The sequence below is a fragment of the Lepus europaeus genome, unplaced genomic scaffold (assembly GCF_033115175.1).
Source record: "Lepus europaeus isolate LE1 unplaced genomic scaffold, mLepTim1.pri SCAFFOLD_29, whole genome shotgun sequence".
Taxonomy (NCBI): Eukaryota; Metazoa; Chordata; class Mammalia; order Lagomorpha; family Leporidae; genus Lepus; species Lepus europaeus.
The window spans coordinates 830,960-843,398 of record NW_026909167.1 but is presented as its reverse complement, the minus strand read 5'-3'; the positions used below and the strand labels follow the sequence as shown (position 1 = coordinate 843,398).

Below are 12,439 nucleotides of genomic sequence, written 5' to 3'. Positions count from 1 at the left end.
AGAAAGGTATATAACTCAAAATTATCTTAAAAATTTCACTATGATGCATTTTTGAAAAGAGTAGACACCATGAATAACGCTTTTAAGTACTGGACCACAAGGTCCTCCATGGTAGAGTCCAAGGGACGTCGTCACATCACCAGTTCCTTGGAGTGGCAGGGACCCAGCACTCGCGTGCTCATCATGTTCCACCATGCCTGGAGCCCACCGTGGTCTGTGCTGATATTCCTTTCTAGGGGGTGATTAATTCAATATAATTTTGATGCTAGTATAAAAACTTGAAAATATGTTATACATTTACTTTTCTTGTTTTTATAGCTTTATTTGGTTTTAACTTGCAAATTTGTGTGAGTTTTGTGTTTTTTGAAAGTTCTCTAGTAAAAATATAACTTGTTTTTTTTATTTAACATAGTTAATTGCCATGGAAATATTCTCAGGGAAGGTTTGAATGGCCTACTTTTTTAAAAGGATAAATATTTGAGTTTGAGAGAGTCTGGTTGTGCTTATATTTTTAATTAAGAGTCAGATATTTATGGGGGTGATCCCTCAAATCAGGATTTCACTTCTTCACTCCTTATTGAGAATACAATTGGATGGCTGGCTTTGTGGTTTCATGGACAAAGTCTCCTTCTGTAATACCTTCATCCTGTATGTGTGCTGGTTTATGTCCTGGCTGCTCCACTTCCTGTCCAGCTCCCTGATAATGGCCTGGGAAAAAACAGCGGAAGATAGTTTAAGTACCTGGGCCCTGTCACCCATATGGGAGACCTGGATGAAACTTTAGGATGCTGGCTTTGACCTGGCCCAATCCTGGCCGTTGCAGCCTTCTGGAAAGTGAACCTGAACCAGCAGATGAAAGATTCATTCTCTCTCTCTCTCTCTTTCTCTCTTTCTCTCTTTCTCTTTCTGTGTGTGTGTGTTTGTGTGTCTTCCTCTTTTTCTCTGTAACTCTTTCAAATAAATAAATAAACATTTTTAAAGAAATGCAGATAGGTTAAGTGGTTAAAAAGAGTTTCAATCAGTAATGAACACATGGAGCTAGAGTAGTTTGTACTCTGAGAATGGTGTTCTTATGTGCCTCACAAACTAACCTAATCCATTTCAGAAGAATTTCATAAATGAAGCAAAAATGTATACAGCTACACACATATCCACACACACACACCTACACACACCTAACCAGTGACGTAGATTGAGGTATGATATTAAATTCCTGCCTCAGAATAAAGGCTTTATAATTAAACAATAATTAATAAAACCTCTGGATTTTCTTGTAAAATCAGAACCCCATGGTGAGCAAGTGCAAAGCCAGGTTATTTAAAAACAAGAAGCTTTTATAAGCAAGGAGGTGGTGTGGTTGGTGTATAGTATGATTGCATGTACACAGGGGCTTCCACACTCAACAGAATCAGAGGTATACATCAGCTGGATGTGCATGTGTGCCGGGGTCCAAATTCTAGAGCCAACTGTGTTCTCAACCTTAATCTGGAAGTAAGGTGGGTCTTTAGATACCCTAGGGTATCCCTGAAATACCAGTTGGCATTTCCAACGTGTGGCATATCATCTGTGCTTTCCTTGCCTAAATAAGGTGGTGTCTTCCACCTGGAGATGCTTTCATATCCCTTGATTTCATGGTAAACTAATTTTAAAGGTAGGAAATTATTTTAACCACATTTAGAATGCTACCAAAGGGTTTTGATCAGTAGAAATCTACAGTTTGAGCTATTGTCAGCAGACTCTCTTGAAAACTAAACCAATGGCTAATACAACTTTTGCAATAAGTAGTTATTTATAATTTTAAACAGGCATTATGTAACAGTAGTGACTAAACAGCACAGTTTTTGTTTACTCTGAAGTTGATCTCTGGAATAAATGTTCTCTTTCTAACTGACTACAGAAGTAATGTGGAAAATGACTGCACTTGGCAATAAGACTTTGACAGTGACAAATAAATAGGCATTTATTTATCAATATCAATATCAGCCTGTCAATATCAATATCAGTGCCTTACAATGACTATGAAAATAGTGAAAATGTATTCTTAGTTATGTTTCTGTCATATTCATCTGTAGCATCTGAGAAAGGAAGTAAGAGACATTATTTTCACCTTTCATTAGAAAACTAAGAACTAGAGAGTATAAGGCACTTGCTTGTAGAAATTTAGTAGTTAGAATGGGTGCTCAAAGGGAGCTTCCTTTGTCAACACTGCAATAAAGCAAAGTGAGCAGCAAATTAACACAAGAGTTTGTGTCAGGAAAGGAATTCCAAAGTACAGATAGTGCATGGAGTAGAGGCTTAAAGGAGTTAAGTGCAGCTCTCTGGACTAGAGCAATAAGTTCAGAGGGTAATGGACAATCCCAGCTGACTCATACACACTGATATTTAGATCTCCAGAAAAACTTTTCATTGCTGAAGTTTTGAACTTAGCCTTCATTTTAAAAACTTTTAGCTTATGCTCAAGAAAAGGAAGCACAAAAAGCAAGATCAGCCACAGTGAAATATGATAGTACTTGAAAAAGTTCATAGAAAATAGAATTAAAATGTTTATTATGGTGTAATTATCTAAAATCTGTGCCTAGTTTTTCTTTTCATTCTGTTCATTTTCTGTGAACTTTTTTTTTTACAAAAAAGAAAAACAAAACACTTTATTTTCCACAAGGAAGAGCAATAGGAAAAATTAAATCATTTCCCACATATTGTTTTCTTAAAACAGAGCCTACAAAGACATATTCAGCACCAAATAAAAAAAGAAAAAAATAGAGAAAAATTACAAACAGCCATAGAATATAATCTATAAATCAAACATTTAATATTGCACTTTGTTTTGCTAACATTTTGGATTTTACTTTTCCTAATTGAAAAATCAGGAATATATCATGAATACTGGAATACAACTGTGAACCTCACATCTTATGTCAGCAATTGACCAATATTTAGGAGAAAGTAATGCCTCTAAGTCAGAGTAAGGAAATACTTTAGTGGAGAAAATAAAACTTTATTTAATAAAGTTTTATAAATTTAAAATGTTATCACATTTTGTGATCCAGTGCCAATGATCAGAATATTGGTCATTCTTGCTTCATGTGTTACTTTAGAGTATATGATGATCAGTATTCCAATGCTATGCATATCAACAATTGTTCCCTAGTCTGTTAGACATAAGAAAAAAAGAAAAGGGATTTTCTGACAATCCCCCCAAACAAAAATAAAACCACCAAATGCCCTTAATGCCAAATATTCCATTAGCTTCTTTTGAGGGGGACATTCACAAAATGATTTAACAACAATAAAAAAAATTTCACCCCCATTTCCTTATTATCTAGTATTAGTTTGCTATGGGAGCCCAAACTCTTTAACCGAATCACTTAAAATGCGATTCATTTTACACTGGGCTTTCTTCACCCTGTCAGCATTTTTCAAACATGAATTGTCTCCCATGTTTTCTTAAAGGCCACTTATGGAAAAGCCTATTTGTTTTGTATGAAGCTTTAAGACAGTATTTAACCAGGTCAAGCACCATTTTCTGTGAACTTTTGCAGACTCCTCATAGCCCTTACATTAAGTTGTCAGCCATAGCGTGTGCCAGGACTTCCACTGCCATAATTGGCTAAGCACCTGCATGTTGTGAGTCACTTTGCAGCATGGCTACCACCTTTCCATAGGGTCTGGAGAGGTAGAAGAGGTATTCAAGATGACTTTTTGAATTAGTTATGGTAGACAAATTAGGTAGCATGTGGCATCTGCCTTTTATTTACAAAAAAAAAAGAGAGAGAGAGAGAGAACATCATGAATCTTCTCTAAGTCTCACTTTTGAATTTTGATGAGATCCTGTAGGGAAGATTGATAGCTTACAATAGATATGGCTGGAAACAAATCTTGGGCAGTCTGCCAGATGATTGATAAACAATAGAATGTGCATGATGAATGGACCCTGGGAATTAATCATTGTACACTTTGATCCAAAACTACTGGGTTAAAAGTCTTGTACTAGAATTATGGATTAAATAGAATTGTGGCCATTTACTTACTATAGTGACTATTTTGTTGTTTGAATAGTTAGGTAGAACCTAAATGGTGACAGTTGAGATAAAAGATCTCGTCCTAAGTTTTACACAATCAAAAATATTTTTTGAGTAACTCCACTGCATTTACTCCTTTATGTACTTAACATGTGTCTGTTAATAGAAACAAGAGCCCTAGCCTGATAGAGTTTGTATTGTAGGGCAAAAAGCAGTTTTAAAGCAATAAACATAAATAAACAAAACATATGCTGGAAAGTATCTAATGTTATAGAAACAAAATGGAGAACAGAATACGGCCTTATGAGGAGGGGTGGGCTTCAGTTTTCATTAGTGAGGTGGAGGTGTTATTTAGGCCACAACTTGCAGGAGATGCCAATATTACCTGTATGACCTGTGGTAAATCATTTAGAGGTTCACGCTCTTGGCTTACTTAAGTGAATGCTTTGTCAGTGGCTTCTAAACCATGCCCCCTTGAATCCTGAGATCACCAAAGAACACAATTAATGAACACATTAATGGGTGGAGCCAGGAATTTTTGGGAGAGCCTTTCATTCTCTTCTCCCTTTTACTTTGACTACAGTGAAAGGAACACCGTCTGAAGAGAAAGGAAGTCAAGCTCAGTTTCATTTTAGGCCTCGTTTCTTTGCTTTTTAAAGATTATTTATTTATTTGAAATGGAAAGTTACAGAGAGAGAGAGAGAGAGAAAGAGATCTTCCATCCTCTGGTTCACTCCCTAAATGGCCACAGTGGCCAGAGCTGGGCAGGTCTGAAGCCAGGAGCTTCATCCAGGTCTCCCACAAGCATTTGGGCCATCTTCCACCACTTTCCCAGGCACACTAGCAGGGAGCTGAATCGGAAGTGGAGCAGCCAGGGCTTGAAACAGTGCCCACATGGGATGCCGGCATCGCAGGCGGCAGCTTTACTTGCTATGCCACGGTGCCAACCGCAGCCTCATTTCTTGTCATCGTGGTAGTCCCAAACTGAGTGAGCAGCGGTTGTCTGTAGGCTCTGTGAGACTAGTTCTCACATATGTCGATCAGGGCTGCTGCCAGTCCTATTTAGGAACCAGAGAAACATTGATCTTTAGGATTTCCGCATTTTGCTTTTGTTGTAAACCAAAGAGCAATGAATATGGATTTTTTTTTAGAAAAAGATTTACTTTTTTTTAAATTAAACTTTTATTTAATGAATATAAATTTCCAAAGTACAGCTTATGGGTTACAATGGCTTCCCCCTCCCAAAACTTCCCTCCCACCCACAACCCTCCCCCTTTCCCACTCCCTCTCCCTTTCCAATCACATCATGATTCATTTTCAATTCTCTTTATATACAGAAGATCAGTTTAGTATATATTAGGTAACGATTTCAACAGTTTGCCCCCATATAGTAACACAAAGTGAAAAAAAAATACTGTTGGAGTACTAGTTATAGCATTAAATAAGATTGTACAGTACATTAAAGACAGAGATCTTACATAATATTTTTTTAAAAAAAATTAATTAATTTTCTATGCCTTTTCCAATTTAACACCAGGTTTTTCTTTTTTTCATTTCCAATTATCTTTATATACAGAAGATCGATTCAGTATATAATTAGTAAAGATCTCATCAGTTTGTACCCACGCAGAAACACAAACTGTAAAACTACTGTTTCAGTACTAGTTATAGCATCACTGCACATTAGACAACACATTAAGGACAGATCCCACATGGGATGTAAGTACACAGTGACTTTTGTTGCTGACTTAACAATTTGACACTCCTGTTCATGGCGTCAGTAATCTCCCTAGGCTCTAGTCATGAGTTGCCAGGGCTATGGAAGCCTTTAGAGTTCGCTGACTTTGATCTTATTCCGATAGGGTCATAGTCAAAGTGGAAGTTCTCTCCTCCCTTCAGAGAAAGGTACCTCCTTCTTTGATGGCCCTGTTCTTTCCACTGGGATCTCACTCACAGAGATCTTTCATTTTAAAAAAAAGACTTACTTATTTATTTATTTGAAAGGCAGAGTAAGAGAGAAGGAGAGGGAGAGGGAGAGGGAATCTTCCATCTGCTGATTCACCCCAAAATGGCTACCACAACTGTCAGGACTGGTCCGGGCTGAAGCCAGGAGCTCAGAACTCTATCTGGTTCTCCCACATGGATGGCAGGTTCCTAAGCACTGGGGCCACCTTCCATTGCTTTCCCAAGAGCATTAGCAGGGAGCTGGATCAGAAGTGGAGCAGCCAGGACTTGCTCGAACCTTTGCTTATATGGGATACTGGCATCACTGGCTGAGGCTTAACTCACTATAACACCAAGGCAGCCCCATGTTGTGGAACTTTTGAACTACATTTTTGTTCCACAGTGGTGGAAAAATTATCTGTGCGTTTTGTGCCTGGGTTAGTGACATTGACTTGCAATCATCGTTGTTTGAAGTAAAAGTATAAGGTAGAAAATTGTGTGGGTACCACAGCCAAATAGAACTCTGAGGTCATGTTTCTTAATTTATGTTAGTTTATATTACTTTGTGTGCTAGTGATAAGAAATTAGTAAATACCAATTTTCCTTTGCATAAAATGGACTTTTCCCAGTGCCTGCTCTCTTGTCATTAATGTAAGGATGGAACCTTGTGTGAGTAGCATGGTTATGGAGTTAGTGTGGAACCAGGCCCCAGTCCTTACACCTTTTTATTCAATCTCTCTGAATTCCATTTTCTCACCTGTGAATAGGTGGAGAGTGTGGAGATGTTTAGAGATATTTTGAGACTTAAAGATATAATCTTCAATATAATGTAAATAATTCTGTTATTATAGTTGATTGCAGGACTTTGACAAGGATGAATAAAACACCTTGTTCTACAGAAATAAGACTTAGAGTAGTTTTGCACACACTGAATGTGCTCACATTTATGTAACACGTTTACTTCACCAAGTGTGGAATCCATCATTTTGCACACAAGGGACAGTTGGAAAATGTTAACAGGTGCTGCTCTGGTTGTCCTCGTCATGATCTCCATGTGGCCCATGTTTGATGTTTGTTTGTTTTGTTTCTTCATGGAAGGATGCAGCCCATGACCCTATCATGCTGGTGGGAAACAAGGCTGACCTCCGAGACTCCGCTTCTGCAGAGGGGCAACAGTGTGTCTCAGGGTACTTTGGAGAAAAGCTGGCCATGGTAAGCATGAGGGTGGTCTGAACTGGAAGGGACTGTGGGGGTGCAATGACTTTGGAGTCAATGCCCTTCCTCTTTTATCTACCTTTGCTAGAGAGAGCCTCAGTCGTACCTCCTCCCTGTTTGATGAGGCACTGTCCCCTTCATGCATGCAGAGCTCCCAGCACCCTCCTCTTGAGTGTGATCGATTCCCTCTTAAAGGAAAACATTCACATGCTCAGTTCCTCCACTGAGCATCACTACAATGAGGAGCCAGAATAATCCTGCCTCATCCTCCTCCCTCTAACCCAGCTTCTGGAATCCTTCTCTAGTCCTGAAGTCCAGGTAAAGGAAAATGAACGGAAGTCCTGTTCTGAAAAAGGTGTGCTTGACCCCAGGGGGTTACTGTACCAGGGGACAGGAGATGGAACAGGGCCTCACCTGGGTGAAAGGGGATCAGAAGACTTTTTTCTTGAAGATTCGTGCTTATTTGAAATAGTCTAACATTAGTTTGGGTTATGCATGTAAAAGGGATGCAGTACAATCCTGTCCAGATTGCTACTGTGGGCCGTGTTTGCTCCTGTATACTGTCATCCTGTCAGGAGGTAGTGTAGCCCTCCTATGAGCTGACCTGTGCAAGGAATCAGAGGCATCTTGGGCCAAGCAAGTTCACCCTGTCCTGGCAGATCTGATGGTGATGTTGTCGGTCATCAGCATCATGAAAGGACTATTCTGTAGCATATGTATGTGAACTTTAAGTTTTTTTAAGTTGGAAAGTCTTGTTTTAAATCTTAAAATTGATAAACAGATGTGATAAACATCAAAACTGGACAGTGAGATATGGAAGAGATTCATTTAACATACATGAAGTTGTATCAGCTGTGTGGCAAACACTTCATTATGTGCCAAGCAAAACAGTCTTTGCCATCTCATAGTTTACTGTCTGGCGGAGACAGACAGGAAACTCGTGTAATCCACATGCCCAACTCTGCCCCACACTAGCAGAGCCCCCAGGGTTTGCTTGCTTATGCATCTCAGGACCTCCACCCCCATGCATCCTCAGAGGCAGGCTCTGTTGTATCGGTAACATCCTGCTCATAGAAGTAAGCAGCAGCTGCAGCTGCTTCTGCTAGAGAAGATGTTCATTTTATGGTTTATATAGATATTCTATGTAGTTGGGGTCTCCTGGATATGTACCCCCTTAGGGAGTCTTCCCATGCCTGCTTCTTTCTCTTCCTGTTCCATAGAAATCATCTAATGCTACCCTTGTCCCACACAAGGTTGTTTAAAACCCACACCCAATGACACAATGCACTCAGTTCTCCTTGCTTAAAAAGAAAACGTCTTCAATTTGTTAGGCAAAGACACACAAAGATAACTTCAGCAGTTGCAACAGTAGCAAGTACGATGCAGGAAAAATACAGAGTGCTGTGAGGTTTTCTAAGAAGACCTAGTAAAGACTTCTCAGGGTTTGAAAAGTGTTAATCTTAACTTCAAGAAAGGATTTCCTAAAATTCAAACTGTAAAGTAAAAACTGTAGGAAGTAGTTAGCCTGGTGAAGGTGGTGGAGGAAGTAGGGGGCAGCCTAGGTAATGGGATAGCAGGTGCAAGGTCCTGAGTTCAGAGGGAATTGGGAGCACTGCAGGGTAACAGGAGTTTTACAGCTGCAGGGGAATGGTGGGAGGTTGATTGGGGCACATCAAACTGCGCCGTGTTAGCCATGGAAAATCATTTAAACATTACCTAAAGAAGAGCCAGGAATCACTGAAAGATGAAACTTGTATAACTTAAATATATAATTAAAAAATGTTTGGAAGAAGGAGAATGATCTGATCAGTAATCATATTCATAACCACTGGGAGGTTGAATATTAGAGGACTAGAGAACGCATGTTAATTTTAGTGAGACACAGGATGTCAAATTCTGGTGGAAAAGATGATGGTGTGAAATAGGATGTTCCTGTCCTGCTGGCCAAAAAGAAACGTCCCTTTGATTGGCGTCAAACTCGTGAGTGCTTACCTTCAGCCATCATCTTTGTCTCAAATTATTTGATGAAATTTGATAGTGTGTGTGAATGCTGGAAATAAAACCTCAAAGCATGAAATATGTGTTGTTTTAATGCAGAGTAAAACTTTGTAGGACTTATTTCTAGAATAACTACATTCAAAGATTTTTAAAATTTAAGTATTGAAACTCTGACTTCAAATTCTTAACTGTTAGTCTCTCAGTATGCTAAAAGGAACATATATTTTTATTTCATCTTACTGATTTGAAATTCCAGGAATTGCAAGTTAAAGGCTCTGTTTAACTGTGTGCATTCCTTTTCTGCAGACCTATGTTCCTTATTCTGTGAAATAAGTGCCAAAGATGGTTCCAATGTAGTGGAAGCTGTTCTACATCTTGCTTGGTAAAGTCTGGCCTTGTATTTGGAAAACTGGAATGTGAGATTGCATTTTTACCTAGGTAGCACATACGTCAAATTTCTTGACCAGATTGTAAAGGTAGAATATACCAGTACATCAAAAGCTTTATGGGAAAGGAGTTGAAAGGTAGGAATAGGGATGGACACACACTTGGCATAACACTGAAAATGCCACTTGTGATTACTGCAGTGTTGGGGCTGAGTCCTGGCTCTGCTTCCAGCTCCAGCTTTCTGCTATGCTCAGCCTGGAGATGGCAGATCGAGTTCTTGGTTCCCAGTTTTGGCTGGGACCAGTCCTGGCTGTTATGGGCATTTGGGGAGTGAACCACTAGATGCAGATCTCTCTATGTATGTATGCTGATCTGTCTATCTGTCTTTCTCTGGGTGTATCTTTGTCTTTCAAATAAATACCTTTCTAAAACCAAAATAAAAGTCAAGTTCACTTTGGTACTTTTTTTTTAATCCATGCATAGCTTTGTATAGCATAGTATTGTCCCTGAACTTTTTGAGATTTTATAAGAATCTTTAGTGTGATAATTGAACTGTTCAGCTGGTAAACGTTGACAGTTATTGTGGTATTTTCAATGCTGGTTTTGAATTAGTGACTTGGTATTTATAGTGCCTAATAGACCAGTGGAATGGTCTATTAGTGGAATGTTTGGACTAGAGACTTGGGATAGATTTTTGCCTTCACGTTAGAGGATTGAGAAACAGGTGTCAGGACTTTAGGTGACAGGGCTTGGCAGATGAGCTAGGCTAATACCCAGTGTCTTTGAACATCTTTCCCTTTGACATCACTCCAAGTATGATACCTCCCACCCCCCATACACTACCACATAACACTAGAAATCCTCTGTTTAAAGCAGAAACTTTGAGTGTGTCCTACAACAGGTAGGAAAAAAGAAAATGTTTAAACGTGTTTAGATTCAAATAATTACGTATTCTATGGCCTATGATTGGTAAGGAAATAGTGAGTTAATATCACATTTGACAAAAAAAGTCCCTGAGTAAAACCTTTATATGAGGGTACTTTAAATAGTTGGTGGAAAATAGAATTAAAGGATAAGCTTAATTTGGGGACAAAACGTTGAAATCCGGGTGACTGTAGGGTGGGTCAGATAATGTAATCTACCACTTTGCAGTTCTTAGGGAATATAAATTACTTTGGTCAGAAAGCTACATTCAGTAAAGGGGGAAAAATTTGATGCAATTCAGTGTTTGACTTTACTAAAGGTAGATGTTTGGTGTTAGTATTTCATGAATATGTACCTGAGTATTCTTGAACAGAGGTGTTGTAGCTGATAGGGAGCAGAGGAATGGGGGAGGTCCTGCAGGTCTTTAGCGAATCCTTGGCCCAAAGTTCAACACAGTGTCAGTCCTGCCTTAGCCTTGTTCAGTGAAGTGATGAATCGATGCTCCCACAAGCTGGGAAGGATGCAGTAGGGTCAACCTTTATATGAAGAGAATATCCATAATACAAAAATCCAAAATTCAGTAGTGTTGCAAAATCCAAAACTTTCTGAATACAGATGTCCAGTGAAAAGGTTTGAATAGGTGTGGGGTGGGCAGGCATAGGTGTTTTGGCATGGTGATTAAGATGCCCACATCCCAGTGGTGCTGGGTTCAATACCTGACTCTGGCTATTGCAGACCCTGGGAGGTGCCCTCTGATGGCTCAAGTAGTTGGATCCCTGCCACTCATGTGGTAGACTTGGATTGAGTTCTAGCCCAATCCAGTATTGGCTGTTATATTCATTTGGAGAGTGAGCCAGTGGGAAAGATCTTGGGCTGGCTCTCATAATTTTTTTTAAAACTTAATTAAGCATTTGGAGCATTTTGGACTTTTGATTTTTTGGACTAGGGATACTCAGCTGGTAAAGTTTATGTAATTATTCCAAAAATCTGGAAAATTCAAATATATGAAAAACTTCTGGTCCCAAGAATTTCAGATAAGAGATACCCATTCTGCACCAGGCAGGGTGCTTCAAAATGTTTGTGGAGAAACCAAATTAAACAATAAGTTTATTTTATTTCAAAACAAGCTTTAAATGCATGTGTAATTTTTTTCATAATACCTATTTTTGTGAACTTTTTGAAGAGCCTTCATCTGCATGGATTTCAAACTTTTTTTTCACCAAGCAGACATCTTAAATTCTGTTTTCCATAACCTTTTTGAAGTCCCTTTATATGTGAGCACAGGCTGCTGCCCAGAATATCGAAGGATTGTGATATAGGAGAGTTGAAGTTCTTTCTTGAATCTACTCCTAAATAGCTAAGGAGTCTTCAACAAGCTCTTGTGTCTCTTAGGCGCCTGAATCTTTACAATGAGGAAGGGAGTTGAATAAAATGATCTCAGCTATCCTTTCTAACAGCCTGAGATTCTATCCATGAGGGGACTTCAAAAAGTTATTGGAAAATGGAATGGAAAGGTGTTTATTTTGGTGAAAAACCATGCAGCTTTTTCCTCCTTCCCTCCTTCCCTCCCTTCCTTCTCTTCACCTTCCCTTCCTTCCTTCCTTCTTTCCTCCCTTCCTTGTGCAGTAAGTATGCTAGCCAAGTTTAATGAAGAGAGTATACTTGACAGGCCAGGGGGCTATCTTTGTAAAGAGATCAGTCTGTACTATGGAGTTTTCATGGATATGAGTATGGACCCTCCATTTCTCTCCCATCTCTGTGGGAGATATCCCTGGGTGAAGGGCATCCTGCATGTGGAATTCTTGAAATTGCTCCCAGAACTTCATAGTGAACCTCATAGCCTCTTCAGTGTGGGACTGGGAAGTTTCCCATAAGGTGTCCCTAGGAGAGGGCTGGAACCCACCAACAAGTGTATGCAACAAGGGCAAGACTTTCGATGTCTGAATACTGGT

General features: G+C 39.2%; 1 pseudogene; it reads left to right on the top strand.

Annotated features, from left to right (window-relative positions):
- LOC133754732 (ras and EF-hand domain-containing protein-like) overlaps nucleotides 1–12,439 on the top strand; it is a 41,621-nt pseudogene that overhangs the window by 17,070 nt on the left and 12,112 nt on the right.